We start from the raw sequence: 19,187 nt of genomic DNA on the forward strand, positions 1-19,187 counted from the left end.
TGTACCCAGGAGCACTCGACAGGGATATCTCTATATTCAGGCAGATATGAAGAGAAGGAGAACTGGAGAAGGACACGTTCAAACGGTCGGTATGGGGTACAGTCTCTTCGTTCTGCGCCAAAATCCCCTGCTTCACCCCTCCCACTAACATCCATCTATCTGAGCAAGTTTTTTTGCACTGTTATGACAAATGCGTTTGCATAATGAAGGTAGGCGTGAAGTGGCCGCACTCGGATCCATGTGTTGCGTTCGTATCTTGTCTTTTTGAGTTCAGGCTATTTCTGAGCAGCCTTTCTCCCTGCAGGGCCAGACGATGTGTTCCTCTGCGTCTATGTGTGTGATGAATGAAACTGGGACATTTTTTTTCCGGCCCTGCTTTCCTTATCAGTGAGAGGATCAATACAGCGCTATACAAAATGGTGGCTGGAGACTCATGGTTTCATTCCCTCTCTCAACACCTTTCCCTTTGACTAGGGGTTGCGCCTCGTTCTGATTGATGTCTTTATCATTTACTGTCCTCACGATGTGCTTCGCTGCACTGCCAGGCACGAGTCTGTCTGGACAAATTTGGCCAAAGGAGGATTAGTCTGTGATGTGTGTTTTTCCATGCCATGTTTGTTTTTCTTTCAGTATGTGCACAAGCTCACTCTCTGTATTTTGTTGTCTATTAATTGAATTTCTCTAGGGATATCGCAATGCTTATGCTTTTGTGACTCACGTTTTCCAAGTCTAAATGCTCAAATATGGCACTCAGTACTGTCAGTTTTAAGAAATCTGGCCTTGCTCAGTGATTTGTGTTTGCACTGAAACTCATGTGATTGCACTGGCGATATTATCTTCTCAAAGGACCTTTCAAATGGTCTTGCAAGTAAGGGCATCACAAGTGCAGTTAGTCTGCTCTTCAGTGGCCTTTTGTATCTTGCAGCTCACGATTGTGCATGCCCACACTATTTGCAATTTTCCCCCCGCTCCTTTCAATGAATCTGTTTCTCTCAAGCTTCTCATCTGCACTGGCTGGCAGTACCTTTGGAAGATTTTTCTATATTGTTTGGAAGAAGGAAGAGAACCATGAAACTTACATTTATGCTTCTTCAAGAGAGCCAGGTCAGATGTGTTTCCCTCAAGCTTTCGGCAAAAATAGCACGCCTGAGGACACTTTCCTTCTAGCGTTAGCACACATCAGTCGTCTTTGTCACTCTGCACCAACTGCATGGACTGGTGAAGAGTCTCTGCTATCACCCTGTCTGATCATTGGCAGCATTCAATCCATCAAAAATCCGTCTGCCATCTCTAGCTGAAATGCCGCAGCCCTAGCAGGGGTTTACATATGAGAGCTGGATAAGAGCTGAGTAGAGATTACAGACAGGTGTCAGTGGCGGAAAGCAGGTGCACTGTATTTCCATGGAAAATCGCACCAGTGGCTGTTTACTTGTTTGAGAGGATGGATAAATTGATGGCACTGCCAAAAGATGGATTGAGTAAAATAGGGATTGAGTGTGCTGGTGAAACTGGTTGAGTCAGAGAAGACATTAGTCAGGACTACAAGAGCAGTGGCAATTAAAGGAATAGTGCATCCAGAAGTGACAAGTGATGACAAATACATTTTGTCATTATTTACTCACCCTCTTGTCATTCCATATTACTTTTTTCTTTTGTGAAGAGGTCTGTGAGATGTTTATTTCCATGCAAAGAAAGTAGTTGGTGAATGCCAAATGGATAAATTGGAGGGGATAAAAAAGCACATAAAAGAGGCTTTCCAGCGCGTTTGACTTTACTCTGTTATTGAAAAGTTTGGGTTCAGTACATTCTTTTTCTTTTCTTTTTTTTAAAAAAGAAATTAATTTATCAAAAGTGACAGTAATGGTACAAAACATTACAATTTTAAGTAAATTTTGTTCTTTTGAACTGTCCATTCATCAAAAAATGTACTGCAGTTTTCACACACACATAATAAAATTTTTAACACCATCAAATAAGTATATTAGAATGATTTCTGAATGATGATGTGAGACTGAAGAATGAAGATGATGTGTCTCCTGAAAATTCAGCCTTGCCATCAAAGGAATGAATTACATATTAAATAGAAAATGGTAAATATTCAAAAATAAAATATTTTAAATTGCAGTAATTTTTCATAATATTACTGTTTTTAGTGTGTTTTTGATCAAAGAAATGCAGCCTTGGCATGAGAAAGTTCTTTCAAAAAAGAAATCTATGTTCCTTAATTTAAATCAATTTTCAACTTCAGATGTCAGTGTCACAGATGTCAGTAGAGAATACACAGTTACATAGTGTACTTTTAATAGCAAACAGAATTTAATTGTGAAATGGCAAGTTTGAAAAATGCAACTTGAAATGATAAACTTGAAATTTAATTAATTTCAACTATTTGATTGATTCTTTTGATATGATTATTATTATTTTGAAACTTGATCTAACATCTCCTTTTGTGTTCCGTGGAATTAAAATAAGCTGGTTTGACAAGTATTTGAGTAAATGATGCCTTTCATTTTTGTATGAACTTTCCCTTTAAACCCCGCCTTTAGCAGCGAAGATATATGACCCTTGGTTTTGACCTTTCAGTGTGTTCAGTGTTCAGTTTCTGAATTGAGGATATACAAGAACAGATGTTTTAGACAGCTTTCCAATGTCCTCCATCAAGGGGAGTAGGATTTTGGCCACTGATGACATCAAAGACTGTAGATGTGCAGAGGATACAGGTCCTACGGTGTGACATCAGCCTTCCCACACATCTCCAGCATGGTGCATGCAGTCAAAGACATGTGATTACGCTTTTAGCACCGTTAGGGGATCTTAACAGTGCAGTCACTACAGCAGGAAGATGCTAATGACCTCACACTTTACCCACAAACCATGGGCAAGAGAGAGGTTATGGTGGGAAGTCTTTAGCAGCCAGTCGTACTGCCTGCGGTTTGGTCATGCATGCACGTAAATTGATCAGCAGTGTTCATACGCTCTTGGATAAATAATATGCCGAATAGATATGCCATTCATCACTTACCAAGATGATTTGACTACCCCATTTATGATTTTTTTTTTTTTTCGCAAATGAAGCGATGAATAACCTTAAGCAGGCAAGCAACAGCTTCTAATGACAGCCATATCAACCTGATTGCAAAATGGATTAAAGAAGGCAGTTTAATCTCATATCAGCTTTTAGTCGCATGATCTCCATCCAAGCATCTGAAACACCATTTGGCCCTGAACCACTATAATTTAATACAACACCTCAAGTAAAAATATTACACAATTCTTTAATATTCTTCATTCTGGCTCAATGTCAAATTGGCCCATTCCAGGTGCGCTGGATTGCAGAGGAGTCATTAGTGTAATGGGATCAATGCCTTGATTCTTTTTTTTTTTTTTTCTTAGAAGGGATGTTTTGGAAAACAGGAGGAGCTGTGGTTGCTGACAGAGGTTGTTTTCATGCATCTTCTGGCTGTGTTAAATGCTAATCCAATACATCTTTTCCCCTACTTTTCCCATTATATATATTGAAGATGATCTGACATGGATGAGCTAAAACTTGTGCAATAACTTAATAAGCTTGCTTGCTGAGATGCGGCATCAAATGGCCTGACTAGGAGAAAGAATTTGCACAAAAAGGCTTGATAACACCCAAGAATATATGCAAAATTAGATTTTTATAGCCAAGAGCTGAGGCACGCTTTAGTTTATGGTAAGATCTTGAGAAAGGTTTCCACCTTGTTATCACTACAAACTAAAAATAGAGCTGTATTTACACTATACTTTTCACAACGTTTGGGTTCAGTAAGTGTTTTTTTTTTTTTTTTTAAGAAATTGATAGTTTTATTCACCAAGGACCCATTCAGTTGAAAAAAGTAAGAGTAAAGTCATCATTTCACTAAAGATTCAAATAATTGCTGTTCTTTTGAACTTTTTAATGATCACAGATTCCTGAAAAAATATTAAGCAGCACAACTGTTTTCAACATATCATCATTTCTGAAAGATCATGTGACACTGAAGACTGGAGTAATGGCTGCTGAAAATTCAGCTTTGCCATCACAGGAATAAATTGCATTTTAATATATTATATTAAAATATAAAAAAATATGGATTACAATTTTTTTTTTAAAAACAGTTACTATAACGATAGTATACTTGTCAGTATTATTGTTTCTACTGTATATTTGATTAAATAAATGCAGACTTATTTCAAAAACACTAGATACCTGGGCCGTATTCTTAAAGATTCGAAGAATCCTCTCAGAGAGCTCCTAATTTAGCTTAAAAATTTCTAACTAAGAGTCTTAGCTTAAAAGTGATTCAGGACCAACCTGAGAGCAACTCTGAGCAAGGAAAAGGCAAAAACTTTTATCTCAGTGGGGAGGCGGGGCTGACCCCATTGCTAGCTATGACACGGTCTTTTGAAGTGATTGGTTGGTTGTCCAAGAAGGAAATAAAAGAGCGCTTTTAAGAGTAGGGTCTACTAAAAGCCTTCACTTTGAAATTACAGGCGTATTTTTTCCTGTTTTACCGTACTCTCTCTCTCTCTCTCTCTCTCTCTCTCTCTCTCTCACACACACACACTATATATATATATTCTTATTTTTTATTCACCATGCTGACATACATATTTTATAGGAAATGAACAGTGACACAATAAGATTCTATGCTGTAATTGTTTGTGTGATCACTTTGCTTATAGAAGGTTGTGACAGACCCAGATCATCACTGCTGCATAGTTGCATTTTTCCAGTTGCTAAATATGTCAATGTAGTGATTACTTCCATTTCTGGCGCTATGGCATTTCTGTGCGGTGTCTGAGATGTTAGCATGTCTCTAATAAGATCGGTCACAAACATGATCCCTGCACCATCTAATGTGTAGCGTCTTATTAACTCACTGTCATGCATTGTATGCAACACATTTCTTCTCTCTCTTCATGTTTCGTCCATTTTCTCCACTGCTGAAGAAACTCTTAAGCCTCTTAAAAGTCCTCGTCCGTACTCCTAACAATTTTGGACCTTAAGACCTCTTTTAAGGGTTAAGATGCTTTCTGAATTACTTTTTTCTTTACTAGGATCTTTTCTTTAATTTCAAGGGGAAACACCCACATTTCTATTTTGTTACTAGGAGCAACTCTTAGCGCTAAGATTTTTCATGAATACGGGCCCAGACTTTTAAAGTGTACATTGGCGCTAATATGAGTGTTTTTCGTGAACATGTGACAAAACATTTTCATGGCATCAACATTTGTTTTTGATCTTCACAATCAGTTTTTGTGAACTATGTTCTTGTAGCCTGGTAGAGCATGGTGATAACAACACCAAGGTTAATATCACGGTTGCTTAAGCAAAGTTCAAGCACACAACGCAGGGGTAATCCAATACACAGTCTTCAATAAATCCACAGGGACACAATACATAGAAAATCCAGGAACAATCCAACACAACAAAGCAAAAGCATATCCACATTAATAACCAGTGACTACGAGGAGTATTTAGACAAATTCAAGAGAGGAACTAATGACTTAATTAACTGAACACAGGTGAACTGAATAACATAATCAAGGAAACACAGGAATAGGGCTTAGTTCACACTGCAGGCTAAAGTGGCCCAAATCTGACTTTTTTGCCCAAATGTGACCCATATCTGATTTTCTTATGACAGTCTGAACAGCTCAAATCAGATTTTTTCCAAATCAGGCCCAGGCCACTTTCATATGTGGTCCTAAATCGTATACATATCCGATGTTTTGCAGTGCGACTTCAGTCTGAACGGCCATGTCGCATTTCATGCGATTTTTACATCATTGAAATGCGACAGACGTCACAATTCTGCGCTGGAGGAAATCGTGCTCTCCTTCTTAACACTTGAACCGCCAGAGGTCGCTGTATACCTAAAAGCGCCAGCGGGTAAATATTACCCGCACACATGGCAACTGTTTTTATATGGCTAAAGAACATATTATTTCACTGTATTATGCCACTGTCTTCACAAAGAAGTGTCTAGAGTCATGAAATGATTTAGTCGTCAACTATGTTTTTACCCTGTTGTTTTAAGTTTAAGACTTTTTAATGCAGCCTACACTAATCCATAATGGTCAGTAAGCTAAAAAAAAAAAAAGCCTGCACTGACAACGAAAATTAGAAGGTAGTAAATATTTGGGTGGCGTAATATTATAATACAATGTCATTAATCAATATATTAGGATAACCCATGTTATTTAAATTACTAAAATAGCCAATAGACAATAAGGAGCAATAATATTTCTCCACACTGCATAGGATGATGCTATGACAAATTCAAGCGCACAGCTTCACCTAGGCCCAATAATTAATTTGTTTAGTTACATAATTTATAATTTGAATAAGAGAACAACAACAATAAACTTCGGGTGATCCAAAAAAAAAAAGATCGTAGATCGGATTTTTTTTTCTTCAGGAAACGACCAGAGTAGAATAAATAGCAGCACCGTACATAGCGAACAATAAACGATATGGCAAGACAAAAATGAAATAATAAAACCAAAGTTTGACCAATTATGAGTAACGTTAGGCTAAAACATCTAAATATGATGTCTGGATCACTGTCAGATGAGCCGTCAGATGCTGAGCCAACCCAGGACCCATAACTTACCATCAGACTCTCCATCACTCATGGCATTTAGTCTTTCTAATACCTACCTTCCAAAAATCGCCTCCTTTTAGCCATTTTGACTCTATTTATGAAACTGATAACGGCTAAATCAGTGAGTGAAAGGCGATGCCTAGAAATGTACAATGTTAAAACATAAGCGGCATGATAATGACAGCGCGAAAATACATGCATTATATAGCGGGTAAATTTTAAATAATTTTTAACAATATTGGGTTGTAAATTACATAATTTTAGTAAAAGTCAATGACTGGGAGACTTGAATGTTTTGTTGAAAATCTGTTATGTACATTTGAAAAACAGCCACGGGTCAAATTTACCCCATGGCGGTTCTAGTGTTAATATTCTTCTTCTTATCACTTCGTTATTTAGGCTCTGATTGCACATTAACTTAAAAATTGCTAAACACATGCTAACACGAGCAGCATCCATTTTTATTTCTGCAAACACTGTGCGCTGCGTCTGACGTCACGTCTTCTTCTGTGCATGCGGGTCACTTCAGGGCCGTATACGGTTCACACATGAGACTAGGCTTGCCACCTTTAGCAAGGCAAAATAAGGGACACCCATTCACGCCCCCCCCCACCCCAAATTTTTTTTTTTAAAAACCAAGGACCCAAATAATTACCAATAAACCATGAGAAAACATGCTCAAGTATGTAAACTTGCAACAGAACACATTAATATTGCTATTTTAAATTGGATTATTTATAATTATTAATTATTATTATTGGTCTTTTTTGACAGTTCTGCAGCTGTTTCCTGGATGGGATGCATTTTTATTATTTATTTATTTTATTTACTTAAATAAGGACTACATTATTATGTAATTATTTGTCACATTTTTTATCTACATAATGTAGCATTTTTAAACTTTTTTTAAAATGCCAAATTGTTGTAGTATGTATATGTATATTTATTATGTATATATTTGTGATTAATATAAATGGTAAATTAATAAATAGGGTCTAACATTAATTCTAACCTATTAATTCATCTGTCTAATCATGTTTAAAAATATAATAATTATGTCTACCAAGCTCTGATAATGTATGGAATATTATATTAACACACTATCCAAATTTTAATAAAACAATAGGCCTATACAATGTGTCTGTCACTTCAATGCTATATGATTCACCCAAAAATGAAAATTCTGTCATAATTTACCCAGGTCTTTATAAACCTGCAAAAAGTTGTTTCTTCTGTTGAACACAAAAGAAGATACTTTGAAGAATGTGGGTAACTAAACAGCTGCTGGTCCTCAGTAACTTCCAAAGTAGAGAAAATATACTATCAGTCATTGGGTACCAGAAACTTTTAGGTTACCCACATTCTTCAAAGAATCTTCTTTTATGTTCAATGGAAGAAATAAATTATTACAGGTTTGGAACAACTTGAGTGTGTGTAAATGATAAAAAATAAATAAATAAATAAATAAAAATCATTTTAGGGTGAACTGTCCCTTTAAGTCAGACAGTCCACCGTGAGCAAATGCTTCTCTGCAAATTGTGCGTTCATCATTAGATACAGGACAGACCATTGATAACTTTCCCATTCAGCCCTACATATGGAGAGTCTTGTGTTTAAAGGGCGGATGTGAGCTCTAGATGTTGTAAACAGCGCATGTTTAGCGCACGCAGCGCTCGTGTGAAAGGGCTTTAACAGCATGCGTTCTGGAGACTCCGTCGCTATGGAAACAAAGACGCCAAAATGCAATCACGCACAAATGAGCTTCTCTAATAGTACTTCTTATGAGACTGATTTCACTATAATTGCTATTAGTATCATAAACAGTGCAAAATACTTATTTATTTGTTAAAATGTGTTGGCCTTTGTAAAATATGGGACAAATCGCGTCCCGTATTGATTAGATAACGGGACGCATCATTTTACCTTTAAATACGGGACGATTCCGTATTTTAAGGGACGGGTGGCAACCCTACATGAGACTGATGGCTGTCGCATTTAAATGACAATGTGAACAACAGCGCAAAAAAATCCGATTTCAGCAAAAAATCCGATCTGAGCATTAAGACCTGCAGTGTGAACTAAGTCAAAGTCAAAGGAACTAAACTGGACAGGAGAACAGGAAACGGAAAACAAAGTCCATAATCATGACAGTTAAACAAACAAAGGTTAAAAAAATCTAATGTATTTTTCTTATCGCATTGGCAAAATGTTTTTCTTTTTCTTGGTTTTAAGCATAAATAATTGCCAAATTTAGTGAAGTACTTGAAAGATATCTGAAATCTTATTATTTTACTCAATTTTGCTTCTTAAGGTAATGCATCCCTTAAAGGATGTTTAGATGCATTTTACTGGAAAACAAGACAAATGCAAATACTAAGAAAAAGTTGTTTTCTTTCTCTTTTTTTTTTGGTTCTTTTAATTTCTTTATGTGCTTGATAATTGTTTCCCATGTTGACTATACAGTTGGCTATTCCAAAGACACATTCCAGAATTTTTGCCATGTTTTTGCTTATGGAGAAGATTTGGAGATTGTAAAAAAACAAGCAAGCTGTAATGGAGAATCTGCCGTCTTTAAATGTGACATGCTCAATGATGACCGATTAACTGCTTTTGCGATGAATCTTCTCTTACTGAGTTCTGGTAATGTCAAAATATGTGGGCCACATTGCTCCAGTGTGACTGCTCTTATGACACCCGTCTAATGAAGAACCAACTGGAGCACAGCAATTGATGACGCTGTATGTGTGTGTGTCTGGATAGAGACCAAAAGAGACAGAGAGAGAAGGAGACAGACATTCAGTTGAAAATCGTCTATATGAAAGGCTTAACACAAATGTCTTGTAGCCCTTAAGTTATTTTCATACTATTAAAATTATCTCTGGTGTCTGGTGTGATGACATCATCTTTAGCCTAGCCACAGACTCCAGACACTTTAAATAAAATACAAAAAACAGCTTGCTTTTGTTTGAGCAGCCCATTTCAATTTTGTGTGTCAATAAGGATGTCAGAATGTGATGGGGACTGTAAAACGCCCAGTCATGGCTGTCAATCATAACCAAAGTCTTAGCTAAGATGCACATCGTACAGTTGACAAAAGATGTCACGCAGTCTGCTGTGGGCATCACACAAGATCTCAATGGGGTCATATTGCACAGTCAGACAGGGAGCAGTCATGAAGGACAGCAAAATTCCTGCAGTATGCAATCTTTAATTGCGGTGACGATAATGTTCCATTTAACCTGCAGTGGAGCACCGCACCTGCTTTAGCGACACAGGACAGGGCACTTGATGCTCTCAGATGGCTGGCTAAAGGCTCTGAGGCAGAAGTGGTAAAAGGCTCCATTTACACTCCAAAACCCTTTAGAGAGATCTTTGCCACAGGCCACTCATATCCACCTGAAACCCTCCTTTAGATTTTGTGTCTGCAGGTCTTTTAGATTAAAATACTTGCTAGCTGTGTACCAATAAATGAACAGGTCAATGACATATTAGAGTCTCCTTGATAATGAGGAAAAATTAAAAAACATGTTATAAGTTTTTAAGAAACCTACTCTTTGTAGTAAAAAGTTGAATTGAATGCCTCTAAAATGTCATGTGGTGTAACCATCAAGTAAAAAACATTTTTTTCTGTCCGTTTTTTGGGACTATATGAACTAGCCTTGATGTGACATAAGGTCAGGTAGAGGTCTACACAGACCCTCTTCTGTAAGATTCTGTCTCATTCCGGTGCCATCGACTGTTTTTTCCAGTTTCCCCAATACACAACTCCTCAAACCTTACTTTGTCACATTTGTCACACTTTCCGTCACTGCCACCCACAATCAAAAAAACTGTGCGAAATATCCAATGCTGTGCCTGTTTATTTTTGTTGCTCAACAGACAAATAACACAAATAAGATAAAATACTTTTCAGTAGCTTTTATTTTATATTTCAGTATTTATGTTTCACAGGAGCTCCCCAAATTGCTCCATACCAAACTCTTTGCGTCACATCCCATGGTAGTTTAATGGAATTGCAGACCACTAGTTGGTCCCATCACATGATTTAGGCAAATGTTTACTTACTTTATTTATTTTTGCCAGTTATCAAAATGAATAACATTAGGGGTGGGCGATATGACCAAAATTGTATATCACAATATGAGTAATTTTATTTCACGGTAACAATATACATCACAGTATAGTTTTGCTTTAAATAAGGTCTTTAGTATATCTTTATATATCTATTAGTCTTTATTAACATTTTTAATACCATTTGAAATGTCATAATTATTGTCACCAGTGTAAATATCACAAAAAAACAACTGCTAGCCTAAATAAAAAAAAATAAAAAAACTCAAGCTCACTGAAGACAAGTAAGCAGTCAGCGTTTAAATAAGAATAAGAAACTAATTACAAGCAATAGAAAAAAAAAAAACTACTTCAGTAGAACAAATAAATAAGAAATGCTACATACATTGCATAAAGTAATCAAATGTATAAAAACACGCTGTATTTGTGTTTGTCCCTTTAAATGCAAAAGAGCTGGTGCTCCCGGCCCTCTTTTCAGAAGAGGGCAGAGCTTCAAGAGTTCATGCTCCGGCAAACTGGTAGCAACAAAACATGACAATCTCATGCACTGAAAATGTCAGAAACTCTCAGTAGCGGTGTTGAGCCTTATATGTTGCTTTGATATGCAATTTTTAACTACCACATTCCTATTTACGATCATTCTGGTAGCATGTGAAGGCAGCATCAGTGAAAACAGGCAGAGACAATGGTAGCTTTATCCATTATCCTTACAGAGTGCCAAGAAGCTCTTTCACAAAGGCAATTTGGAAAACAAAATATGATGTGTGATACTCACTTTTGTCTGGAGCTGACGTTCGCGCACGAAGCTTTAGTATTGATCAGTGTTGGGAAGGTTACTTTGAAAATATAATAGGTTACAGATTACAAGTTACCCTACTTTATTAAAGTAATGTAACTGATTACATTTTACTTTTTGATTACTTTTCTAAATTTTTTATGTTTTCAACTGTTAATCATTTTCAAGCATGTAAACCAGGCAGGGTTAACCTTACAGTAGTACTGAACACTAGTTACTGTCAGACTTTCGAAATCCTTCATCACTAGAATTAAGATTATAATATTTAAATTTAAAAGGACACATTGGATGCAAAATATCTTCATTTGCATATAAATGTGTCTTAGCAGTGTGTGGACACAGCCACCCTACAATGATAAAATTCATTCTCTCTTTTTTTTAATCCCCCAAAAACCTAAACGGTTATCAAGCCATTTTGATTTTCTGAGCAATATGATGTCATATTGCTCAGGCCCCACCCACGACTGCTGACGTACTGCCCCGTATAGGGATGTAACAATTACCGGTTTGATGATAAATCATGATAAAATTCCCCACGGTTAGTATTATTGTTTCATATTTTAATTATCATTAAAACCGTATTCGATTACCGCGATTTGAACAACTCACGATAAATAAATACTGTCTAGCATAAAGCACAGTTTTAAGTAACAGTCTCACGCGTGCACAGCACACAGAGTAGTTTCGTTTTGAGTGAAAATAGGGCAGAAAATCTGAGAGGTTTTAAAAGAGTGCTAAGGGAATTATACAAATGAATATATGAATTAATTAATTATATGAATGTCCCTTTGAAGGTTCTGACTGTCTTCAGAAATGATTCGATGGCATTTTGGCATAATACCTAAAGGAAGTGTTCTTGAAAAACAAGCTGGTTGATGAAAAACAAGCTTATGTGGATTCTACACATTTAAACAATCCAGATAAGTTATCTAGAATTATTTATGGAGCAGATAAAATATATATAGGCCTAATCATTTATTAATCAATTATCATTTTGACTTAACCCTTTTTCTTTATTTAAAGGCTGAAATGTGAGGTTTACCTTTTTATTAACATTTACATTAGATATTTGAACATGCTATTAAACTGTTGTCAGTCTAATTGTCATTTAAAATCTGAACATCATTGGTAATGTTATTGTTTTAGCGATTATGCAAACAAAAAGTTATTTTATTTGTCATTTGTTGATTTTTAAATATAAAACTTGGTAAAGTGATTTATGTGTCTGTACTTTTTGATCATCTCCAGCACATTTTAACAATACCGTGATAATAATGATAACCGTGATAATTTTGGTCACTATAATCGTGATAAAACATTTTCATACCGTTACATCCCTAGTCCTGTATTAGCATATTTCCGCCCTCAGCCAGTTGCACGAAGTCTGTCATTTTATCCCCGCTCGAGCAGCTGTAGCGACAACAACGTCTTGTAAGCAATGCAAGTGTTTTGTTGTTAATGTAGAAGAATGTAAGTCCGATGTAGAAGAATATAAGAGTCCTAATTTTCTCCCGACATCAGAGCCACTGAGGACGCAGTGGATTATCTTTTTGATTTTGATGGTAATGCACCAACAAATACACCTAAATTCATTTTTGTCTGCGCAAATCAGTTTACTCCAGACTGCTTTCTGAATGAGGGACAATTCAAGGCAGGTTTTGTTAAAAAGTTAAAACTCAAGGATGGAAAGTACCCATTGTTCGTGATCCAGCTGCACCTCCAGAAGAAGTAAGTCTCACACTTTATGTATATTTTTTTATAATTATTTGTGAATCACCTTTGCTCTTCTAGGGAAGAGAGGGGTGGGGTGAGCAGAGCTCATTAGCATGTAAAGAGGTATGCACCGAAACGAGTCGCTGTGAACAGGGCTGTTTTTGACATGGTAAAAAGGGTGTTGTTTTTCACGATCACAGAGACCATTTCAAGAAGACCCTAAAGAATCATACCAACTTGTGGAAAATGGGCATCCGATGTCCCCTTTGATGCACAGCCGCCACAAAATCAGACAAAATTACAGGAAACACTGGAATCAAACAATGGCTTTGAAAAAAACAGTTAATCTTAATAATAAAGCATATGCATGAACCCATATAGGAAATAAAACAGTTATCGAATAAGTATAAACTCCTGAAACACATTTTGTTTCATATTTTAGAGCACTCGCTGCAATTTATGAAAGAAATCAATTAAATCTGTATGTGGGAGTATGCGTGAAAAAAATAAAAATAAATAAATCAGATGTAACCCCCTTTGTAATCCTTAACAATTTCATAAGTAATTTAATTACTTTTTTTTTCAGTAACTGTAACTGATTACACTTACTTTTATTTTGTAATTAAATTACGTAATTCCGTTACATGTAACTAGTTACTTCCCAACACTGGTATTGATCCCTCTTTCAGAATCAAACTTTGTGAAAATCCAGCGTTGAACTGACCATCATTTGTGAGGCAGTCCGGCGTGAAATGATTGACACAAACATATAGGACTTTAGTCTATGAAGAAACTCCAATGTTCATGTGTGCATCCCAAAACACAACACTTGTAATGATTCTTTGGCGCTGACAAGCAGTTACAGCAAGAAAACAGTAATGGTGGACTGTTGCTTCTCACTCAGGGTTGTGTCTATACTAGGGCAGAGAGTGTTACAAATGGGTGGGATTTGTGACATCGTAGGGAGAAATCTTGAATTGCTTGTTCAGAGAGACTGTTTATAATTTATTTTTATTATTATAAAAAAATGAGTGGGTGGATTTTTACCGTTATAGGCTGGTGGTTTTCAAGCATTGTGTTCAAACACCTTAAGTGATTTTTGCATAATAGGTCCCCTTTAAGAACTAAATTACTGTGTTTACGAGGATACTTGCAAAGACGGGCATTTTGACACATACAAGTGTGTATATTTAATGGTTCAGGTCCTATATAGCGACAAAAATAACTCCGTTCAATACGTGCTCTATTAGCATGGTCTTCACGTGCTCACGCCTCTCTGACAGCCCTCAGAAACAACCTCTCAGACAGCGCACACATATAGCAAAATGAGTTCTCTTTCGCTGCTGATTGCGTTTCAAAGGCTTAACACCACTTTTTAAGGTTTTTAAACCTCAATGCTTAAAAATGCGTGAAAACAATAAGTTTCATGACTACTTAGCACAGCAATGTCACCTGAACGTGTAGCCGCGATAGTCAAAATTCTCTACCGGCTGACAAATTTCTACCGATTAATTGTGTCTACCAGTAGATCGCCCACCCCTAAATAGCATTATTAATGTCATTTTTTTTAAATCAATTAAACCTTTCACGCATAAGTTTCAAATATTCTAGCTGAACCCTCGGCATGAGTTCTTAAAGCTGACAGTTATTTACCATTTACCACTTTATTTCAAGCTTGTCACATGATGCATCACAACAACAATAGTGCAGTATGACTGGTTGTTTTATTTCATTTTTCCTTTTTATGCAAAGTTTTCACAAACTTTCTCACTATATTGTATAATACCAGGTATTGTGATTATCAACACTTGTAAGTAAATCTATTTTGTAGTTTAAACACCTTAATAACAATGTTAGTTGATCTATAATGGGCTTGGGCACTGCCCTGATAGTTTGCAGTTGATAACGTGACACACTGTACATTCTAATCACATGCTGATTTTATGTGCCAAAGGGACACTAGGGCAAAAAAACAAGATCTTCACATCTTTAACCCTTACGACAGTTACTGAACAGACCAGATTTCTAGTACCAGCTGTGTGAAGAATAGATAAATGTACGCCGTTTGACCAATAACTGCTCAGTGACAGGGGTGAAGGCGTGTGCAGCGCCCTTCTTGGTCAATATGCTGCAGCTCTGTTTGACCGCTAGGATACTGAAGGGGAACACTTTAGAGGCTTATTGTATCGATTGAGCGTGCTCTGAAGTGTTAGCAGGGTTGAGCTTGATGTGATGAGGCAGCATCTGTTGGGTAAACCTTGTTTTTCACAGCTCGTCACCTAAACTCTATTCCGAATTTCTGGGAGAGGTCAGGGGCTCACCTACGAGCGTCACATTTTGGCCGTGCGATTTGATTGGCCACAGCAGGTCACTGAATGTGACAGCTTGTGTTGCTAAGGTTAAATGTCACTCTGTTAGTAAATGATGGGGCAGTTTAATTGGGCCAGACTAATATATCAAGCTGTCCGAGAGGGACGGGTGCCAAGCCGATGAAGACGATGACTTGGTGCAATTAGGCATCGCTTGTCAGGCGACGGCTTCAGGTGGGTAGATGTTTTGAATGAGTGACAAAGGAGTGCAAAGGTTGTGTGAAACGAGGCAGACGGAGCAGAGGAGGAAGAGGAGGGTGCGGATCAATCCGCGTTGGGCTGCTTTGCTTTCTCTCTATGAGCTGCACCTGCTCATGCGAGCGAAGAGAGAGTCTGCTGGAATCGTGATGCTCATCTCAATGTGCCGCTGGCGGCTGAGCTCCTCAGATCAGAGCGCCGTGTGTTTATAGAACAGAGAGAGAGGGAGAAACAGGAGGAGGGAGTGGGAGAGAGGGATTGTGGCGCTACACAACGGACCTGCCAATATCCCTGTCTCTCCATCTTTAGTGCCGTGGGCATGTGCCTGTGTGGGAGCAGCTGACTGTAAGAACGAGGGATGGGAGAAGAAAGGAATAGGGAAAGGCAGAGGACAGGGTTACAATGGGTGGGAAGGGCTCAAAATACCCCCTTACGTCACCCACACATGAGGATTTTTTTCATATCAGAGGACAAAATCGTGTCAGCATGATACAGTTGGACGTAATGAAATAGAAATTCAGCTGGGGGATACAAAGTTGTTCAAAGCAGTATTGCAAATTTGCAATTGATTTGCTGATAGAACTGACTCCCCAAATTCTGGTGTAAAAGAAAATTGTAAAATTGATTGACAGTTTAATCAGATCACCAGTCTGGGTCCAAAATGAAACCTCGCTAAACACACTGAATATAAATTGGTGTAGGATTTACTTTGAGACAATTTTCACAAATTTTACTAATAATTACAAAGAAACTGCAAGTAACACATTGAATTATGCTTGAAATTTTGAAGTACAAAAACTGAACATGTATTTTCTTGTAAAACATACTCCAATAATCTGTTAGACTTAGAGTCATTTTTTTGAAACGCACCAAATGAGAAGTAAACTGGGTTTGGCAAGCTATAGCTATAGTCAGAAGAATCTCACTATCACTAATGGGATATGCACATTACAAACCATAGTGATTCAGATCATCTTACTAAAGTATGTTTTCTAACAGTTTTAAAAGTGGTAGAGGTTTTTTTTTTGGCTCTTTTTGTTCTCCAGTGCTCCATGTGGAGACACATATGTCAGATTTTCCCCACATTAAGTCACAAAAATTACCATAAGACTAATTCACAGTGTGTCTTGTTGTTGTTTTTTTTTGTGACAAATGCAGTTTCGTTTGAGAAACAGAGATACTGTGATTGACGCAATGCCCTACACTGTTTGTAACAAATATGCAATGAGAAACTGCTTAATAATATTGTCTTAGTGGAAAAAAATATATTTTAGTAAAAATAATGCAAGAGACAGTTTTAATGGGTGTTAAGAAATATTTAAACTCGTAAAAATTCACTCATAATGTTGATATTTATGTTGTACAATCTAGGCATTGTCTCTATTTCAAGATCTTCCAGGTCATACATTGATTTTGTCAGTCACAATAACACGTATTGAATGTGCCTCTAGTCAAATTAATTCAGACTAAGCTTTGACAATGATGCAGCTAATATCCAATAAATTGCTCAGTTTTTCATCATTACTTCATCTCCTGCTTTGATAAACTTGATAAAGTGTTTGTCTGCCTTTGAATCCCAGACTGAGGTGATGCATAAAGCAGTGCTATGGCTTAAAAACATAATTACAGATGCCTCTCTAAGTATCAGTATCCGCCGGCCTTCTGTAAATTTATATCTCTGTCTCTTTGAATTGTTTTGCAGTGTCCTCAATTTGTCTGAAAACCATAAACAGACACCTTTTCTTTCTTTTTTTTTTACTTTAAATTGATTATTTGTTTATCCAGTTTCCAGACTGATGGTTTGTGGAGTAAACAGGGACATATCTGCTCATTATATCTTTATTTACCTTTTGCCGATGTATAGCAACACAAAAACAATATAGCATCTTTATCAAATTACTAGCCATTTGGGTTCAGAGGAGAAGAATGAAGTTTCACTGCTCGTTTAAATCACATTCTCAAGATCGCCTCAGAAAACTTGTGCTGGGCAGTCTGAGAATAAAAGTATAGATTTCAGTTTGCTGTGGTCTCATGGGTCTGTGTGCAATAATCTGTAACTACTTTATTGAATAATGAAATATTCATTGGCACCAGGGTGGTTGGAAAATGCTGATGTTTAGTGTGTTTCTTTGTTTTAGTTTCAAAAATAGTTTTGGAACTGAACTTGTATTGAATATCATTCAACGAGCAAACCGTGCTCTTATAAACTACTGTTTGACATTAACGTATATCAGCTCAATGCAGCAAAATGTGAAAGTAGTTTAAATTCCGATAGTGTATTGTGGTCCTGTATCTCTTTGTAACACCAGCACTGTTTCTGACACTGTTAGCTTTAATGTGTAGAGCCCTGGGAGAATAGAAATGCACATCCTATCCAGATGCTTAGAAAAAGCTATACAATTAATCTTTTCTAGTTCGTTGTCTTCTTGAAAATGACAGATATAGTGAAGAACACATGCACTCTTTTCCAGGATCCTTTTTTCTTTGACCCAAACCAACCGGCACAGAGATGAATCGTATGATAACGTTTGATTGAAACTTTCCAAGGTATTTGAAAATCAAAAAAAGAAAAAGGAATTTGATTTTTTTGAAAATAAAAAAAGTAAAAGACTTTATACTTGCATGATAGAATGTGTTATTCATCCCTGAAGCACTGCAGATGACAAAGCAGGCAGAACATAGTATAAAACTGTAAGTACTACTATAATTAGGCCTATAATTAGGAATATAACACAAGCAGAATTACTGTAGTGGTGCATCATTCCTGAATGAATTCATGTTTTTAAAATAAATGGTTAAGTAAATGATTCAATGACTCACTCGCATCACTTGCTTCGTTGCTGAATGAATTGTCTTTGAACAAATCAGTTGAGTAGCTGAGTCACTCTTAGACACAATTAAAACAATACTCTGATTAAGAATCTACCATGTAAAAAGAGACTTTTGATTACCTTAATCTGGCTAAAGTCATACTCGAAGTAAACACAAACTGAATCAAGACGTGGAGTATTCCTATTTTAGTCTCATTATCGAAGTGCAGTATAGATATGTACACACCTTAATCACATTATTACCATCGTGTAGGACTTTTCGCCGCATTTTGCAACTGGACACACACACGGTCAGCCGTTTGACGACAAATAAAAGAGCATGGCTTCAACAACGCCGTTGTCTGTTTGCATGTATAGCATGACGAATAATTAATTGCACTTGAATATTTTGTAAAATTAAAAATGAAACACCCAAAACTGTATATGGCACCATAACGAAGAGTAACTGTATGCTGATACATGAAATTCTGGAGGGTATGTTGGATGGTGTCGCGTGGGGACATTATGACTTGTGCCATTAATCATGTAAAATAATCATTAATCATACTATAACGTGTAAAACGGGAACATGAAAGCAAATATTCTAAAAGCA

General features: G+C 36.8%; 1 protein-coding gene across 2 annotated transcripts in view; it reads left to right on the top strand.

Moving 5' to 3' along the window:
• clcn2a (chloride channel, voltage-sensitive 2a) overlaps positions 1-19,187 on the top strand; it is a 68,063-nt gene that overhangs the window by 762 nt on the left and 48,114 nt on the right. The gene's annotated exons all lie outside the window — the stretch shown is intronic.

The sequence above is a fragment of the Onychostoma macrolepis genome, chromosome 02, assembly GCF_012432095.1.
Source record: "Onychostoma macrolepis isolate SWU-2019 chromosome 02, ASM1243209v1, whole genome shotgun sequence".
NCBI lineage: Eukaryota > Metazoa > Chordata > Actinopteri > Cypriniformes > Cyprinidae > Onychostoma > Onychostoma macrolepis.